General features: G+C 37.7%; 1 protein-coding gene across 9 annotated transcripts in view; it reads right to left on the bottom strand.

Annotated features, from left to right (window-relative positions):
* The window catches only part of SLC27A6 (solute carrier family 27 member 6), a 98,520-nt gene continuing 81,055 nt past the window's right edge, over positions 800-18,264 (bottom strand). For 4 of the 9 annotated variants that reach the window (XM_021084735.1, XM_021084722.1, XM_021084724.1 and 1 more), the window contains 2 exons: positions 10,668-12,299; positions 800-1,449 (listed from right to left, as the gene is read on the bottom strand). The gene's annotated coding sequence lies outside the window, so the exon portion shown is untranslated. Of the gene's footprint in view, positions 1,450-10,667; positions 12,300-18,264 lie in introns of those variants that run through there. The other 5 variants (XM_021084734.1, XM_021084728.1, XM_021084723.1 and 2 more) reach the window with 2 other exon arrangements.

The following is an 18,264-nucleotide window of genomic DNA, read 5'->3' as shown; positions in this document are numbered from 1 at the left end:
CAGATTGTGAGAGCAGAAACTTAATTCTGTTCTTCCTGGCACACTGGAACACTGCCTGGCACACTGCCCTGGAACACTGCCTGGCACATAGTAGGCTCTCTACAAAATTTGGTGAAGAGTTGTACATTGAATATATCTTCAGGCTTGCCATACTGAGAAATTCATGGTATATTCAGTCAAAGGGAATGTTTTTTAGGTGAATGCTTTGTCTGCATTTGTAAATGAATCCCGAGATAGCTATTATTAGATTACTAGATTTCTCAGCAGGCTCCAAACAAGATTATCTAACTCCCTTTCATGTTTCCTGGAAAGTTTGTGATAAAGAGAGCAAAGAAAGTCAAGTACCAAAACAGCTTTTATACTCCCCTCCCTAGGGAAACCTGATAATTTTCTGCACAGAAAAGGAAGAGTGTCAAAATGTCATTTTGTACATAGTTTATGGTACAATCAAATGATGTGAAGAGCTACCAGATAAATTTTAGAATCAGAAGCAACCTTAGAAATCATTTAGCAGAGACTTCCAACAGAAACTTATTGCTAGGATTTATTATTTTATTTTATTTTTTCAGGGCCACACAGACAGCATATGGAGGTTTCCAGGCTGGGGGTTGAATCGGAGCTGCAGCTGCTGGCCTACACCACAGCCACAGCCACAGCAACTCTGGATCCGGGCTGCCTCTGCCACCTATGCTACAGCCAGCTCACAACAAATGCCGGATCCTTAACCCACTGAGCAAGGCCGGGGGTTAAACATGCATCTTCATGGATACTAGTCAGGTTCATTACTGCTGAGTCACAATGGGATCTCCAATAGGATTTATTATTATTATTTTTTTATCACATCACCAAAGATCTTACAGTTACTTGCTGGCACATCCAGCTTTGCCTGTCACTCACAATGTTATTCAAACTCACACTAATACAAAATTGAATTATTTGAATTTTTCATCAATTCATTCAGTCAGTGAATAATTTTGAAGGGAATTCAGTCTTCTTGTCAGATCAGGGTCAGTTGTTCTATTGAGAATGAAAGGTAAAGAATTTGGATAAACATATAGCCGGGAATAACTTTGGAATAAAAAAATGAGGGAGTTGCCTAACCATGCTTTCTCTTGTTTTATATGTTATTTAACATATAACATTTATATGTTAAATATCTATTACCCTTAGTTCCTGGTATAATATAGATATATGTTATATTATATTAAAGGCAGTCATAATTTTGGCCTGGTCAGGTATTCCTCACTCTCTCTTTTCTTATACTCTTTTCAAAGTACGTATTTTCAGAGTCACATTTCTCTTTTAAAATATTCACGTCCCCATCACCATCTTTTGAAGATAGAAAAGTCTTTACAATTTATTATATTTTGTATTTTGGAATATCCACAGATCTCATCAGGAAGTTTCTGCTCAGTGCTGAGTCTCGTTCATTTTTCAATAAAGGGATTCCTAGAGTGGAAAGGAAAAAGTAAAATTATAAACACTTTGCTAAACCTAGAATTCTTATTGTTTCTAAAATTTATCTTAAGATTTTGAAACCATCAACCTAAGACAGTTTAGCAACATCTCTCTACTCATGATTGACTTCATCACAATTTGTATGACTTTAATTTCTCTAAGTTCAGTGATGGTTGGGTTGGAGTCCTTGATCTCATTGTTGCTTGTCATCACTGCTCTGCTGTGTCACCCTTGGCAAATGCAATTCTGTGGTTTGGCATTCTTTGACAAAACTTAGTACAGTTGTCCCTTGGTATCCTGGGGGATTAATTCCAAGATATGCCCCCACCTCCCCACCCCAGATGCTCGAGGCCCTTATGAAAGCGACATAGTATGTAGATCTTTTCAGGTCAGCACAGCATTTATCATTCACATCTGCCCTCCTGATAAAGTGAAGAAGCTTTCTTACTCCTACCAAGGGCTCCACGTGGGCTCTGCATCCTCCCTCACGGAGACCTCTGCAATTCTGCCCACTCCTGTTCTACAGGAAAAAATTTCTCCCTCTCTACTAGAAATTCTCCTACAAATAGGAACCCATTTCTCTGCTCTCCATAGAAAAACTTCTTGGAAAAAATAATTCCAATTCTCTTTCCTTTTTCTCCTTAATTCATCCCACTCTAGCTTCTGCCTTCCTCAATCTGCTAAAACTGCTCTTGTCAAGGTCACCAATGGTCTTATTGCCAAATGCAGTGACCACGCCTATGGCTAAGGACCATGTCTGTGCTCTAAACTTACTAGACTTTTCAAATATACTCACACATATCTGATCACTCTCTGCTTTTTAAAATTTTTTAGGTCGTAGCTGTCATCACTTTATATTCCCCTGATTTTCCTTCTCATTGCTTTTACCAGCCTTTTTTTTTTTTGTCTTTTTGTCTTTTGTTGTTGTTGTTGTTGTTGCTATCTCTTGGGCCGCTTCCACGGCATATGGAGGTTCCCAGGCTAGGGGTCCAATCGGAGCTGTAGCCACCGGCCTACGCCAGAGCCACAGCAACGCAGGATCCGAGCCGCGTCTGCAACCTTCACCACAGCTCATGGCAACGCCGGATCGTTAACCCACTGAGCAAGGGCAGGGACCGAACCCGTGACCTCATGGTTCCTAGTCGGATTCGTTAACCACTGCGCCACGACGGGAACTCCTGTTTGTTTTTTTTTTTTGTTTTTTTTTTTTACCATTATTCCTTCATTATCTGACTTTTAAATGTCATCCCAACACCAGGCCTCAATCCTGAATCCTCTTTTCTTCTCTCTGTACACTTTCCCCAAATGGTATGATCTATTTCCATCATTTACATGCCATCTAGATGCTAGAACAACCCAATTTATACCTCAAGTGCCGACCCCTCCTTGACCTTCAGCTCATGGTCAACCTACCTGTTTGACCTCTCCACCTGATGTCTCCATGACTTCTCAAACATACCATGGTCAAAGCAGAACTCTTAATTTTCATCCTACTAACAGTTTTTTTTTTTTTTTTCAGTCTTTCCCCATCTTAGAAAGTGGCACCATCTCAGAAAGTGAGATTGCCTCACAGTGATCAAACTAGAAACCTGAGTCATTCTTGACCTACCCTCTCCACACCATGACATTGGTTTTATAAGCTAAGTCCATTGTTTTGATCTACCAAAAATGCTCATGCTGCAACCCTCCCAGTCCAAGCACATCAGCTCTTACATGGATTAGTGCCAAGTGGTTGCCCAAGCAGTTTCAACTCTTGCCTCCTAGTCCATGCTTCATACAGCAGACAGAGTGAACTGCTGAAAATATACATGAGAACATCTCACTCCTTATTAGCTTTCAACTCTATGAAAATGAAATGAAATCCATTTTCTTACCTGCTAAGCCTCACAAAGTCTGCTCTCACCTTGGTATCTGTCCCTAACTCATGAGGCTCCAGCCACAAAGAATTCTCTCCAAGAATTCTTTTCCTGCTTCAAAGCTTTTGCACTCACTCTGCTGGCATGGTTGTTTCCCAAGATTTTCCCAGGCTGGGCTCCTTCTCATCCTTCAATTCTATCTAAAGAAGTTTCCCTCAATTGACCCCCTTCACTGATCATAGTATTGTCTTTATTTTTTTCCTAGCATTTATCATCCAGTATTCATCTTTTCCATAAATATATTTATGAAGCACACACTACATGAAGGCAGAGTGTTTGTTCATCCCTTTCATCAAACTAACCAATAGCACAGTACCTGTCAAGTACAAAAAAATACTTGAACAAATCAATGAATAACAAAATTTTATTTGATTACTCTTTCTCTCCTTAACATTCTTTTCATTCTCTGGTTGAGTAATTTGACTTCATTTCCTATTCTCTCCCCAAAGATGTTGTAATATAGTTATGTCATAGTGTGCTCTAAGGTCCCGCAACCTAAATTATTGACAATCTGAGTTTATTTATATGTATTGTATCCATTACAAATAGTTTTACTTGCAAGAAATAGAATTCCTGGCAAGTAGTTTACATTTTGCATGTAACTAGGAGTTTAGAGGGGTGGCGGTGGCTGCAGTGGGGTCAGCAGCTCAGGGATGTCTAGTTTAAGGTTGGTATCTAATTCTCTCATCTTTCCTCTCCTGTTCCCATGATAGGTGTTGCAGTTCCAAGCATCACACAACTGTATTCAGTGGACGGCAGCAAGGGCAGCACAAGGGAGAGACATTTTTGGCCACTTCACTTGACATTGTTGAAGGAAAAAAATATTTTCCAGAAAAGCCTGAGCAAACTTCTGTTGGTGTGTCATTGGCCAGAAATGGGTCACTCGCCCACCTCTAGGAATAAAAGTAGGTAATACTTTTGGTATTAAGGAAGAAGGAGGGAAGGGCTTCCAGGAGGACAATAAAGAGTAAGGGCTGTGAACTCTCACAAGTTTAGCCAAATTCAGCCTGTGCCCTTTGGCTTGCTTAGTGAAGGCGGCAGATGGCAATTGCCCCAGTTTCCACTCCATTACTCTACTTGCAATCTTGCAATATTTTGCAACACATGAGCATTGTGACTGAAACAGACAGAGAGGTCTTGTGCTTTCTCCACTCAGGTAGTACTTGCCTGGGTTTTTCTGCATGGCCTCTGTGGCCACTTTAACTTGTCAATTCTGTCGTCTCCATTCAATTTAAAAATCAAGCTATGAAGAGTTAAAGGGATCCATCATAACCTTCTTTCTGGAGCTCAAATTTGGCAAAAATAGAATTTCTATAATTAATATTGCTTTGAAGCCAGCATCTACTTTCATAGGCAGGATTTTCCCCCAATTTAAGTTTACTGGAAAATTGGACTATTTCCTACTACATTTCTTTTCAGGAACAACCTCTCCAATCCTAATATGATACCTGCGGATATTGTGCTATTGGATCTGTTAAGCTCTAGCAGTGAAGAAAACAATATCTGGAGTTAAACAAAGAAAAAATCGAATAGGACTTTTTTTGCACAAATCTTTTACTTTCCCTTAGCCCTACTTAACTCAGTTGTCTACTTAGTCCTTCATGTTTCTGAATGAATTATTGCTTTCTGGCACCATACATTGAACATTTCCTGCTCACCAGGTCCAAGACTAAGCACTTTACGTATATTATTTAATTTGATTCATATAATAATCCAGTGCAGCAATGTTGTCTTCCTCCACCTTAGTCCCACCCCTACGGAAAACTTTTGAAGAAAACTGAGGCCCAGAGAGAAGAAAAGCCTGCTTGGGGGTCACGTAAATTGTAACTGCACATCAAGGATTCAGTCAGAGGTCAGTTTCTTTGACTCCAAAGGCTCTTATTCACTGTAGACCACTTTCTTCTTGCATGGATTACTTACTGTTCTTTGGGAAACACATTTTAGCTCCAGATGCTGTTCTAGGCCTTGTTCTCAAGGCGGTGAAACATCCTTGACATCCTTCTAGGCGATTTTGCTGTCTGGACTATAAGCAGGGTATCTCCCTAATTGAGCAGAAGGAGGTGGCTTTGGAGAATGGCTCTGGCCTCCCACTAAGGCTCCACAGGTCCTTCTTGTTTACAAGGTCTGTTGGTGGAAGGAGGATGGCCACATGGCATGCTCTACCTACTTCCCTCATCAGAACACACTTCTATCTTGAACTCCTTGTGTACCCAAACAGACACAGATAAGCTCCTTGAAAATACACAGTTAATGGTCCTTGAGATGCCCAGGTATGTATTTCCAGGTGTGAACTTATGGCCATTTTCTCGGAATACTAATAGCAAATACTTTTATGATGCTTAGTATGTCACAAACATGGGTCTAACATTTGTGTCACTTTCCAATGGCTGCTATTGAGTGATCATAAGCAATGTGACTTAAAACAACAGAAGTTTATTGTCTCACAGTCCTAGAGGCCAAAAGTCCAAACTCAGTATCAGTGGGATGAAATCAAAATGTCAGCAAAGCCGTGCTCCCTCCAGAGACTGTAGAGGATAATTTGTGTCTTGCCTCTTCCAGCTCCTGGTGCCTACAAGCATTCCTTGGCTTGTGGTCACATCATTCCAATCCCTGCCTCATCTTCATATCACCTTCTTCTATGTCTGTCTGTGGTCAAATCTCCCTCCCTCTTACACATACATATGATACATTCATATACATGTGATCGTTTTTAGGGTCCACCTGGATAATTTCCACATCTCAAGATCCTTAACTTAAATCTACAAAGTCCCTTTTTACCACATAAGGTAATATTTACAGGTTCCAGGGATTAGGATCAGAGATCTTCAGGGGCCATGATTCAGACTAATACAGTGTATTACAAAGAAAGTTCACAATCTCACAACCACTGAGATAAATATAGTTATTATCTCCATTTATGATGAGGAAATTGAGAGATTATACAATTAATCCAAGATCAAGTAGTCACTAACTGGCATTATCTGGATTTGAACCAACCTAGGTTATTTCTGACCTTAAAAGCTAGGAGTTCTCCTTGTGGTGCAGTGGAAACAAATCTGAGTAGTATCCATGAGGATGTGTGTTCAATCCCTGTCCTCACTCAGTAGGTTAGGGATCCAGCGTTGCTGTGAGCTGTGGTGTAAGTTTCAGACGTGGCTCAGATCCCACATTGCTGTGGCTGTGGCATAGGACCCCTAGCCTGGGAACTTCCACATGTGGCAGGTGAGGCCCTATTAAAAACAAAACGAAACAAACAAACAAACCTAGCAGTCACTGTAAGAAAATGAAAAAAATAATTCCTAGAGAAGGATGCCCCAGACTTGAGTGTGCCGAGATAGAAATCAAATGAAAAGAGGTTTCGCCTTTTAAGGCAGTGCTCCTAGGTTATGAAATTTCCCCACTCATCTTGGCTGGACTCCTTGTTCCTTTGTATAATTAACATCTTATACATAACCAATTACTTTAAGTGCAGCCTTTTAGAGTGATGTGAGAAAAGGATGATGCACAGAATGTATGAAGTTGAGGTATCTGCTGAATGCATGGAGTTTTAATAATCCATCAAAGGAACAATATGTTTGAGTTGGCAATAAATGGGAAACAAGCTAGTTACTCCTTATCATTTCTAATTTTTAAGACAGACCCTCCTGGAAAAGTTTTGTAGATTCCTGTACCCCTATTTCAGCCAGTTAAAACTTCTTCTGCAACCCATAGATCCCAGAAAGGGTTTTCTAGACTGAACATCCTATAGCATCAAATTTGTCACACTTCTTGCAGACAATCCCATAACCTTCGGGCTATGGCAACCTAAGGTCTTTGCCCCTTAAAATCTCTGACCTACACATCTCTGCTTCTTTCTCAGGTCAGGTTGTTTAACCAATTTTTCTTTTTCTGTATGCATGTTCTGGGGTGTCTTCCAGAAAGCTCTGTCTTTATAGCATCCTTTTAACCTATTCATTTTCTTTTTTTTTTTTTTGCTATTTCTTTGGGCTGCTCCCGCGGCATATGGAGGTTCCCAGGCTAGGGGTCCAATTGGAGCTGTAGCCACTGGTCTACGCCAGAGCCACAGCAACGCAGGATCCGAGCCGCGTCTGCAACCTACACCACAGCTCACAGCAACGCCGGATCGCCAACCCACAGAGCAAGGGCAGGGACCGAACCCGCAACCTCATGGTTCCTAGTCGGGTTCGTTAACCACTGCGCCATGACGGGAACTCCCTAACCTATTCATTTTCTATTTCTTTCCCCCATACACCCAGTTTCACCAAAACAAATTTCCCAGTTCTTAACATCATCACACTCTTAGGGCAAGGTCGCATGACTCAAAGGCCCCATCTTCCTTCCACAGAACTTCACTCTCCTTTGACCAAACTGACACAGGGCTCACATACACTTCAGTTTGTAGCCTTAAGTTGTCCCATCAGTTCTGGGACACCGCTGGTATTGCTATTCTACAAAATACTGGAAAGACATATTCAAAGAATGATAATGACATCACAAAATAAAAATATAGTGGCTGGGACTGTAAACTAGCTACACACTCAGATACAAGGGGAACTGATCTTTTGTCAATTAACAGCCTCTGCCACACCAATCTTTCAAAAGAAAGCAACCTGAATACTATTATCAAAAATACAATGTGATGAGGACATAGACCAACTATTGAAATCTACACAAGGGGCAAGGACAGAGAGACGGGTTCAGGTTTGAATGCTGGCTCTGAGCCCTCATAAGCTGGGGTTCTTCGCCAAATTACCAGTTGTCAGAGTTTTAGCTGAGATAATCACCACTCAAAGGGATTTGGTGAAGATTAACTGGAATATCATATTTAAAGCATGTACTAAAGTGGTCATTACACAGTAAGCATTTATAAATGGTTATTATTTTTATTATTATTGCTATTTAAAGTTTTATATACAAACATATCTACCACAGTTATTCCTGTTGCACCAAAATAATCTACATGTATCAGGAAGTTGATCATGGAGCAGGCATTCAGTAGAAGAGATACGGTTATTTAAAAGTGATGCAAAGTCTATATGGTACAACAGGAAAGTGCACTTAAAATATAAACATTTAAAGCAGGAGAAATTTGTAAAGAGTATAAATTTAATTAGGTTAAAATCCTCTTAGCTACAGGAAAACTTTAAATGCAGCAAAATTTTTTTTTTTTAAATCCACATTTTCTTTTTATTTATTTATTTATTTATTTATTTATTTTTTGGTCTTTTTGCTATTTCTTGGTCTTGGGCTGCTCCCACGGCATATGGAAATTCCCAGGCTAGGGGTCCAATCGGAGCTGTAGCCACCGGCCTACACCAGAGCCACAGCAACGCGGGATCCAAGCCGCGTCTGCAACCTACACCACAGCTCAGGGCAACGCCGGATCGTTAACCCACTGAGCAAGGCCAGGGATCGAACCCGCAACCTCATGGTTCCTAGTCGGATTCGTTAACCACTTAAATGCAGCAAAATTTTAATCAATATTATCTATGATTCTTCACTTTGTTTTGACTTTTATATTTTTTTAATTTTTAGTGACTGTTTTACTGCTCTTGCCTTGGTTCTTTGTCTGCTTATCTTAAAAAATCCTTTAAAGTAAAAAAATATTACAGATGTAGTTGAAATCCCTGTATAATGCTTCCTGAGGTTACTTTTCTCATCCCAGAGAAAATCTTTTCTTGAGTTGGTGTATCTTCTTCCTGATCAAGTATTTTACTCTGGGTGTGTAAATATGTATAAAAATATATGATTACTTAGAATTTTAAAAATTATTTGAATAGTATCTGCCTTTCACCTATTTTTAATGTAATACTATCTTTTCAATATATATCCACATTTATTCTATAGATCTAGTTCATTTATTGCAACATTTCCATAATGTTTCATTCAATGAATTTTAAAATAATAAATTCATTCATTGTGTATAGCTTCAATATTTGCTATTCCAAAGAAATATTTTAGTGAATATTCTCTTATATGCTCCTTGTGAACATATATGGCAGATTCCCCAGAATATATCATTAGAACTTATGTTTACGGGTCACAGGTTATGATCATACTGAGGTTTATTAAATGTGTCCAAACTAGTTCCTTACAGAGTTTGCATTCTACTATGAATATATGAAGTTCCATTTTTCCATACCATTTGGTCAATTCTTTTAGACTCTTTTTTTTTCAGTTTTATGATATTTAATGATATCTCTGTGGTTTTAATTTTCCTTTCACTGATTAATTACGAAGTTAAACACATCTTATATTTTTGTTAGATTCCATCTTTGTTTATTTTAATAGTTTGCTATTTGTAGTTATCTTTTACTAATTGATTTGCAGATATATATACAAATAATATACATATATTTTATATATTCTCAAAACTAAACTCATTTTAAAATATAAGCATCCCAAATGTCATTGCTGATTTTGTGGTCTGATTTATTATTTGCTTAACAAATAAACTTAAAAATCAAACTATTATTTGCTAACCCTGGTGGGAAATTATAATTATTTTCAAGTTGTTTTTATTGTCATATAATACATGTAGCTCACTAAAGAAACTTCTTGGGACAAATGTAAATTCCACACAGATCAAAGAAAGACAAGTCACTGAACCTCTTGTAGTTCACCTTCCCTGCAGCTAAAGAAGAGAGAATGTAGACATTTAGCCAACTGTCAAGGATTTTCATGCTGCTCATCCAGGCTTAAATATCTGCTAATTTAGATAATGGCTGCAGTCCATCAGTTAAGAGTATTTACAACAAAAACATATGGCCAGTACTTGGATGGTCAGTCCTTAGCGAATATGAGTCATTTGCAAGTGATACAGAGATAATTTATATCGTTTGTCCCTGTGAATTCCACTTGAACAGTGTGGCATGTACCAGGCTTGACCTTAACAGTAGACAACGGTTGGTCCTTATGTGCTAACTATTGAGAAATTCTGAAAAAACCTACTCAGTCATCACGAATCAGGAGGTACAGACTGAAAGAAGCACTAGAGCTTAAGAGAGGTAGGGGAGAGATGAGAGAAAAAGGAGAGGTAGGGGAGAGATGAGAGAAAAAGGAGAGGTAGGGGAGAGATGAGAGAAAAAGAAGAGGCAGAAAAGATTAGGAGAACAGAGACTGAGCAAATTTAGTCAGAATAGATGCTAGTTTATGCTGCAGTAACAGACAATCCCTAAAATAATTATTCAACCCAGGAAATATTTTTTCCTTATGTACATTACATATTCAGCATGGGTCAGAGAGGGCTTAGCCCAGTGTAATTAATCAGAAGATCAAAGCATCTGTGCTCACCAGAGCTTTCTCCCCAAATTGATATACTTCATTTCTGACCACACTTGGTGGTCCCCAGCAAATCTCACGGCCACCTATAACTTCAGCAGGAACTGAGAGACTTTCTATGATATGCCTGGAAAGAAGTGAATGGGAAATATTTGGTAAACAGCTTAGTTACTACCTAAAACCACCATTCTGGTTATCAGATGTTGATTCCATTGGTTCACTCTCTCTCTCAAACAGAAAACATGTACCCCTACTCCAAGAAAGACAATCCCCAAATCCCACTCAGTCATGGCTTTAAGCTCAATAGCTTAGATCTCTCCATTGCATTCATCAGTCTCTACCCCAAATTTGGATGTGGCTACTCTAAAAAATGGAGCCTCATTAAGTAAAAAGACAAGTTTGCAACTTCCAAAGCACACACCCACCCACCATACATTAGGGTATGGCGTAGAATAAGCTAGAAGCAATAGGAGGCCACCTTAGGAAATTAAGAGCTGCTGAAAACTGCTAGTTTGATGCTATTTTTGTGTGTGTGTGTGTGTGTGTGTGACTTCTACCATTGAGCAGGATTAGAAAGCTGTCTGGCGTTTTACTGATGCTAAACTAGGCCTCGGGGGATACCTGGAAAGGACAGACACAAGGTTCTTCTAATACTCAGTGCTTTGCTAAATTAATGTAAGGAAGTAAAAACCCTACTTAGCATGTATAAAGACAGATAGGCACCAGGCTATGACACAGTTTACTTTTATCCCAGGCATGTCTGCCAGTTTCTAGATCTGCAAAATTAAAGTCCCTGGTGGGCTGACTAAATTTAAACTCTGAGACTCCTTTAGCAAATGCATTTCTCTTCTATTTCCACCTCATTTTCTTCCCACCTGTCCTGCCTGGCAGTCTACAGCCCCTGAGCTCATTTGGACTGAAGTCTAGTATCTGGGCTTCTGACATCTAATTTGTTTGGTCCCAGTTGAGTCCTTCTCTAAAGAAGACAGAGCTATAAAAAGAAAGGAATTTTCTTATAAGGATGGGCAACTTTTACATCATAATTGTTTTCATTAGCTGATGGCACAATTGGCTGAAAAATAAGTTATAAATGAGAAAGCACAGGAGTATCTTTTAATATGTTCCTTCAAGAGGAATAACACCAGAAATAGTGAAATAACCTTAGAAGAATTGCAGAATGCCAAAGACCAAAGGGAATAAGCAATTGAAAAGAAAAAAGCCTGAGAGCTTTTCAACAGAAGCCAGTGAAGGAGGCTTGCCCTTGTGGTCAAACCATGATCTTTGCACAAGCAGCATAAGGATCCTCTGGGAATTTGTTAGAAAGGCAGAATCGTGGGGCTTGAATCTCAGAATCAGCATCCACATTTTAATCACATCATCTGGAGATTCATATGGGTGTCAGTGTTAGCACAGCACTCATCTGGATTAAATTATGAAAAAAGTTATTAAAATGAAAAAATAATTATTTACACATTCCTGAAGTCAGAAAGCAGCACCTAACAGAGTGCCTGATGACTAGTTGGTTATCAGTGATTTATTATTAAGATCAAATTATCCTTTTGGACTAGAAGTCTTTCTTTTGCTGCGTAGAATATACTTGCTGAAGTAAATGTTATGTAGATGGTTGAGTAATAAACACAAAACCTGAAAAAAAAAAACGACTTTAGGTAGAGCAATGTCTTACCATTAGAATATTTATGTATTCTTATACATAGACACATACATAAATCATAGATAAAATATATAAAATATAATATAAATTTAAAAGCATAACTTTGTCACATAAATTTTTATGTAATAAAGGATACTTAGACACAGAGACGTTAATTGTATATCCAAGGTCACAAATCTTATAAGTGGCAAAATATGGAATGGAATCTAGTTCCTTTGCTCCTAATCTTACATTACATCTTATAACTTTGAGACTTAAATATTGTAATTAAGATTAATTATGAAAGTATTCCATAATGAGTTTCAAACAAGAATCAAATTACAGCTTGAATGGTATGGGATTTATGGTCATGTTCTTTTGGAATTTTAACTATTACATGAAAAATTCATCTTAAGTTTAAAAATATTTTTCATTATTTATAATTATGTCTTCAATGTTTGTTATTTTATGATTTTGGACTTAATCTCCTACTTCCAAAATAAGATGGGATAAATCTAATTTGAACATTAGCATTTTATGTCAGGGAAATTTTAATTTTACTAAATGTTATCACAGTTTTAAATCCAAAAGCATTTGTTAAATGTGATTTGTTTTCATCTATTCAATTTTTATAATGGAAACCATAAAACATAGAGTGTTAAAACTAATTTACTAAGTATTTTCCATGTCTTATTCACTTTTGCCATACTTTTTTGCACCAGTAAAACTTACCTTTAAAATATAGATATACATTAGCTCCAACTTTTTTACACATAATATATTATTATTTATACCTATGAAGATTTTAACAATAGACAACGTAGAAAAGGCAAACACATTTGTTCTAAAGTAATCCAAAGCTGTATGTATTCCATGATTACAGTATAAGAATATTCATGCACACAAAGGGTAAAATGCAAAAATAAGTTTAATATAGGGTTATAGATTTTTGCTATTCTAGCCATTTACTTAATGTTATGTTATTTTCAATAAAAAATGAGTTCTTTCTGTATGTGTACATGTTTTTTCATACTCTGTGGCTTGAATTTTCATTTTCTTAATGATAAGTTTAGTGAAACATAAGGTCTCAATTTAAATTGAATTAGAGATATTAGCCTTTTTCATGGCCAATGTTTTGGTTCCGTTTAAAAATGTTGATATACTGGGTTCATATTCTCTCATCTTCTAAAAACTTTATCATTTTTGTTTTTATGTTTAGATTTGCAATCAATTTGTATTGATTTTTGTTTGTAGCATGATGTTGAAACAAGTTTCATTATTTTCTCACATGGATAACCATTTTCACACATAATACTTTGAAATCAAATGTAATTTTTCCACCACTCTCTAGTGTTACTTTTTTCATAAGTTAAATGTTTTTATGCACATATATATGCTTATGGTTTCCCTATTTTCTTTTTTTTTCCTGTTTTTGATAATATGACAATGTCTTAAGTATTTTAGCTGTATGATAAATCTTTAAAGACTGAATTTACTATAGGAGAATATACAGATTTACCATTTCCTTTTATATCAGTTTAACTAAGTTGTATTTTCTGGAATGTTTAACATGCATTTAACTAACTAAAGTCCCAGGAAGAAAGAAAAAAAAAAGCGAGAGAAAGAATGAGACAGAGTATTTGAAGAGATAACCACTAAGCATTTCCTAAAACTGCTGAGAGACTTCAGTCAATAGATTCAAGAAACTCAAACACTAATCAATCTAAAATTTAAGTTACTGGCAGATAAATAAGAAGATGGTTAAAGACGTCCCAAAAGTAGAAAAAGAAACAACAAAGAGAGTATGGAGAAAGCAAGTTAGGAAGATTTTAAGTTATAACTCAAATACTCTTGATACTGTTTAAAATTTCAAATACAGTCACATTAAGTGTAAACTACTAAATTCTAGGATCGTGATTTTTCAGAACATCTCAGATGTTTTAATTCTATTCTGTAGTCTCTGCAAGAGCCGATTCATTTCCAGTTTACCCTAATCCCCATAATTCAATTTTTTGAGCCTTGATCTAAAAGCCTGGGGGCTTATAAGGGTCCCTACCATTGGTAGGTTCTGGTGTAAAACTTTTGTCCCATATCCCCCCAATTCTTACAGCAGTGTTGCCTAGCTTCCCTGCCACCATTTCAAGGTTGACCAAAGACCCCTGGGCCAAAACAGCCCTGAAGGGATGCTGTTTTTCTACACTTGTGTCAAGATTAAATTCTTGGAATTTCTGTCTTCTCATTCAGTAATTTTTTACTGTATTGTTGGGATCAGGATCACTTCACGTAAATGTTTTGCAGCAAATTGTTTTCTAGTTGTTCTCAGTGGAAAGAGTGGTTTTAATTACCTCATTTGTCACTGGCAGTTAAGATAATTACCCTCTTATTTTCTACATACTGTAGGGGCTATTAGTTCATTTCTTTCTAATCTCATTAAAACATTTTTTTTCATTTCTTAAACTTATTAAAAATAAGAATTTTAATAGAATAGAAGATCTCATTAAAAGTCAAAATCTTTGAACTCCATCATTAATTTTATACTTAATATCTATAAGTCACCGATTTAATAGATTCATTGTATGAAATGCCCCATATCAAATTCCACCATTATTAAAGTGGGCATAAGCTCTATGCAAGCAAGTTTAACATCAACCTCCCTCGGCTTAGCTAATTTTAAGGAAAAACATAGTAATGATAGATGTAATATTAAGGATGTGGGAAAAGTGGACTCCCAATATTCACAGCTTGGAAGACATGAGAGAGAAACAGGATACCATGAAGCTAAAAGGAAGGATAGGAATGAAAGCAGACTCTGCAGAAGATAATTTCATTTTCAATTTTCCCAGGATCTACTATGGCTCTTTGGAGCTGTTCTAGAACAGCTGGCAGTTCTCCTAGTATGCAAATAATGTTGAATTGGGGGCTCATACGGATATTTCTCCCATCTTGGTTTCACAGCTTTAGGCTTGGTTATTCTTGATAATGAAAACAAGGCCAGATGGTATGGCCAGTTAACAGACTATATGAGACAGCTACCAGAACTTAAATAAATAGAAGTTAGTCTTAAATAACTCAAAGACTTGCAGTTGCTTTTCTCAGTGTAAATGAGCAATGTGCAAAGAATTGGCAAGAGAGGCATTCAGCTACTTCATCTAACACTTCGAGTTTTGCTTCATGCACTTCTGTTCAGAAACTGCTTATGGAGCAGGGAAGATATCCTGGTAAAGACGATTTCTGATGACTGTTGAATAATGAGTTTGAATTAGCAAGGTAAGAAAGGCATGGGGGAAGGGTAATTGATGCCGGGAGACATTTAATATGTCTTTCCTATCTTATCATGTAAGAATCAAAGGAGTGATATCTGACTCTAAAAAGACAAAAGTTCCTGGAGTTCCCTGGTGGCCTAGCAATGAAGGGCTTGGCATTGTCACAGCTGTGGCTCAGGTTACTGCTATGGCTTCGGTTGGATCTCTGGCCTGGGGACTTATGCATGCCACAGGTGTGACCTAAATAAATGAATGAATAAATAAATAAATAAGACAAATATTTCTGACTTGAGTAAGAAGTAGATGGATAATGGTACCATTTACTGTTACCAGAAATGCAGTAAGTTGAAATCCTACAATGCATCAGTATTTAAGAACCGAGTTGAGAATGAGGGGCAAAGGACTTTGAGATGATATGGAAAACCCAGAGATAGCAGTATCTTAGAAGTCAAGAGAAGAAATAAGTACAGACATCAAGTAAAGTCTATATGTCTAAACAGAAAGTACTGAAAAGCCATTGGATTTAACAATGTGTTGATCATTAGACTTTCAGAGAGAAATTTTGGCATAATTTTGGCATCAAACATAAGATACTAGTACAAAGGAAGTGAGAAACTGGAAAGAGCAAGGGCAGAGTAGACTTTCAAGCATCTTGGTTATTGAGAGACGGGATGGTAACTATGAAGGGATGTAAGATTTTGAGGGAGGGTTCCTTTTTTTTTTTTTTCTCCTCCAAAAGAAATAAACTTAGAGACTGATAAAGACCCTAGGAACTAATAGGATAAATATAGAAGAAAAAGTTGATAGAGAAAATATCAAGTGAGAAAGAGAAGTCTTGATGGAAAGTAATAGAAAGTAGTTGGCCATAAAGTAAAAAGACATTTTTATTTCCTTTTTTTTTTTTTTTGTGCTTTTTAGGGCCACAGGAGTGGCATGTGCAAGTTTCCAAGCTAGGGTCAAATTGGAGCTGCAGCTGCTGGCCTACACCACAGCCACAGTAACGTGGGATCTAAGCCGTGTCTGTGACCTACACCACAGCTTAAGGCAACACCAGATCCTTAACCCACGGAGGGATGCCAGGGATTGAACCCATATCCTCATGGATACTAGTTGGGTTTGTTTCTGCTGTGCCACAACGGGAGCTCAGAAGGACATTTTAAACAACCGAGGAGAGGCGGGGTGCTTAATGGAGATATAGATGTGAATGTGAGTGTAGACGACTAGCTGGGTAGAATGCATGCTCAGACACTAACCATGCAAGATACATTGATTAAGCTGAGCCCTGGCAACTCGAAGTTGATTTTAATATAAATGTTAAAATTATGAGGAATGGCAATTTGTAATAGTCATCCACATAATGAATACTCTAAATAAGACAAATTAGACTGTGAAAAAACCCTACAAGATTTTAATAAAATTCGTGCACACAAGACCGAACTCAAATGACAATTATGGAATAGAAGGGAGTTGCAGATTTTTCATGAGGGCTACATTCTCATTAGTACAGCTACTCAGAGACTTCAAGGGCATTCAGTCCACCAACTAAAGAAAATGCCAGTGGTCAGGACAGGGTAAATATTTGAGATAGCAGAAGTCAAGATGAGGACATGCCTAAAAATATGATATAACATAAGAGCTCAGGAAAGGGGTTTTGAAGGTTTCACTACAACTCACTGCACCCAGTAATCTTCTATTTATATTAGTCTTTGGGATTTAGAGAGAGATGACACATCCTTGTTTGCTTGGTCTATAAGTGTTGTCCCAGCCTCTTTTTCTATTCAGCACTCGTCATATGGCGAGCCTAGATTTAGGCACACCTAGCTGAGTGTCAGAATTAAGAAAAGCCACACTGGAGTTGAGTGACTATGCAAGTTAGGACAGCTAAGAATTTTAAATAAGACGGCTGTGTCCATTGGAGTTTATCCTAAGTCACTCCCAGCCAATGCATTTTGCTTTAATCTAATTTGACCTTGGTATGCTTGGTATTATAAATTTAGCTGCTCAGACTATTGGAAATTAGCTAAGGATGAACTATTGACCTGATGATAAAAAAAATCTAATCTCAGAAAAAATGCCTAAGAGGCTCATAAACCGCAGAAAGCTTCCTCACAGTCTCCTGGTGGTTCCCAGGTTGAGATACAGTGACCTAAAGAGAAGTATTTATTTGCAGCTCCCCCAAGTCTTCAGGAAAGGATTGCATTAGCTTTTTTTTTTTTTTTTAAGGAGAGAAAAGCGGGAGCTTGGGTGGGGGAAAAAATCAAATTAATTTCTCCTTTTCTATTAGTTTGCTTTGCCTTCCTTCTTTTCCTTTCCCACCTTCCTCCCCATTCTGGAAAACTAAGAGTTTGGATATTGCCTCTTGAATACAAAAATCTGTGCAAAATGTTGAATACTCAGATAAGGGATTTTATGCTTTAGCTCAGTGATTTGCCAGCTTTCACATTAGAAACACCTGGAGGTACAAACATTCCCAGAATTTGACTCAGTAGGTTTGGAGTAGAGCCAGATAACTGCACTTCTAACAAGTTCCCAGAACCACACCTGAGAACCCCTCATTGCCTGGCTCCTGGTAGCTGCACAAGATACCTTCTTCCTTGTATGGTACTCAAGAAACCACCATTCAGCCTTGCCCCCACCACACTGCATCTGAGAATCAATGAACATTCAGGAGACACTTTTGGACACTGAGGGTGCT

Source organism: Sus scrofa, chromosome 2, assembly GCF_000003025.6.
Source record: "Sus scrofa isolate TJ Tabasco breed Duroc chromosome 2, Sscrofa11.1, whole genome shotgun sequence".
Taxonomy (NCBI): domain Eukaryota; kingdom Metazoa; phylum Chordata; class Mammalia; order Artiodactyla; family Suidae; genus Sus; species Sus scrofa.
This window is presented reverse-complemented; position numbering and strand designations above follow the sequence as displayed.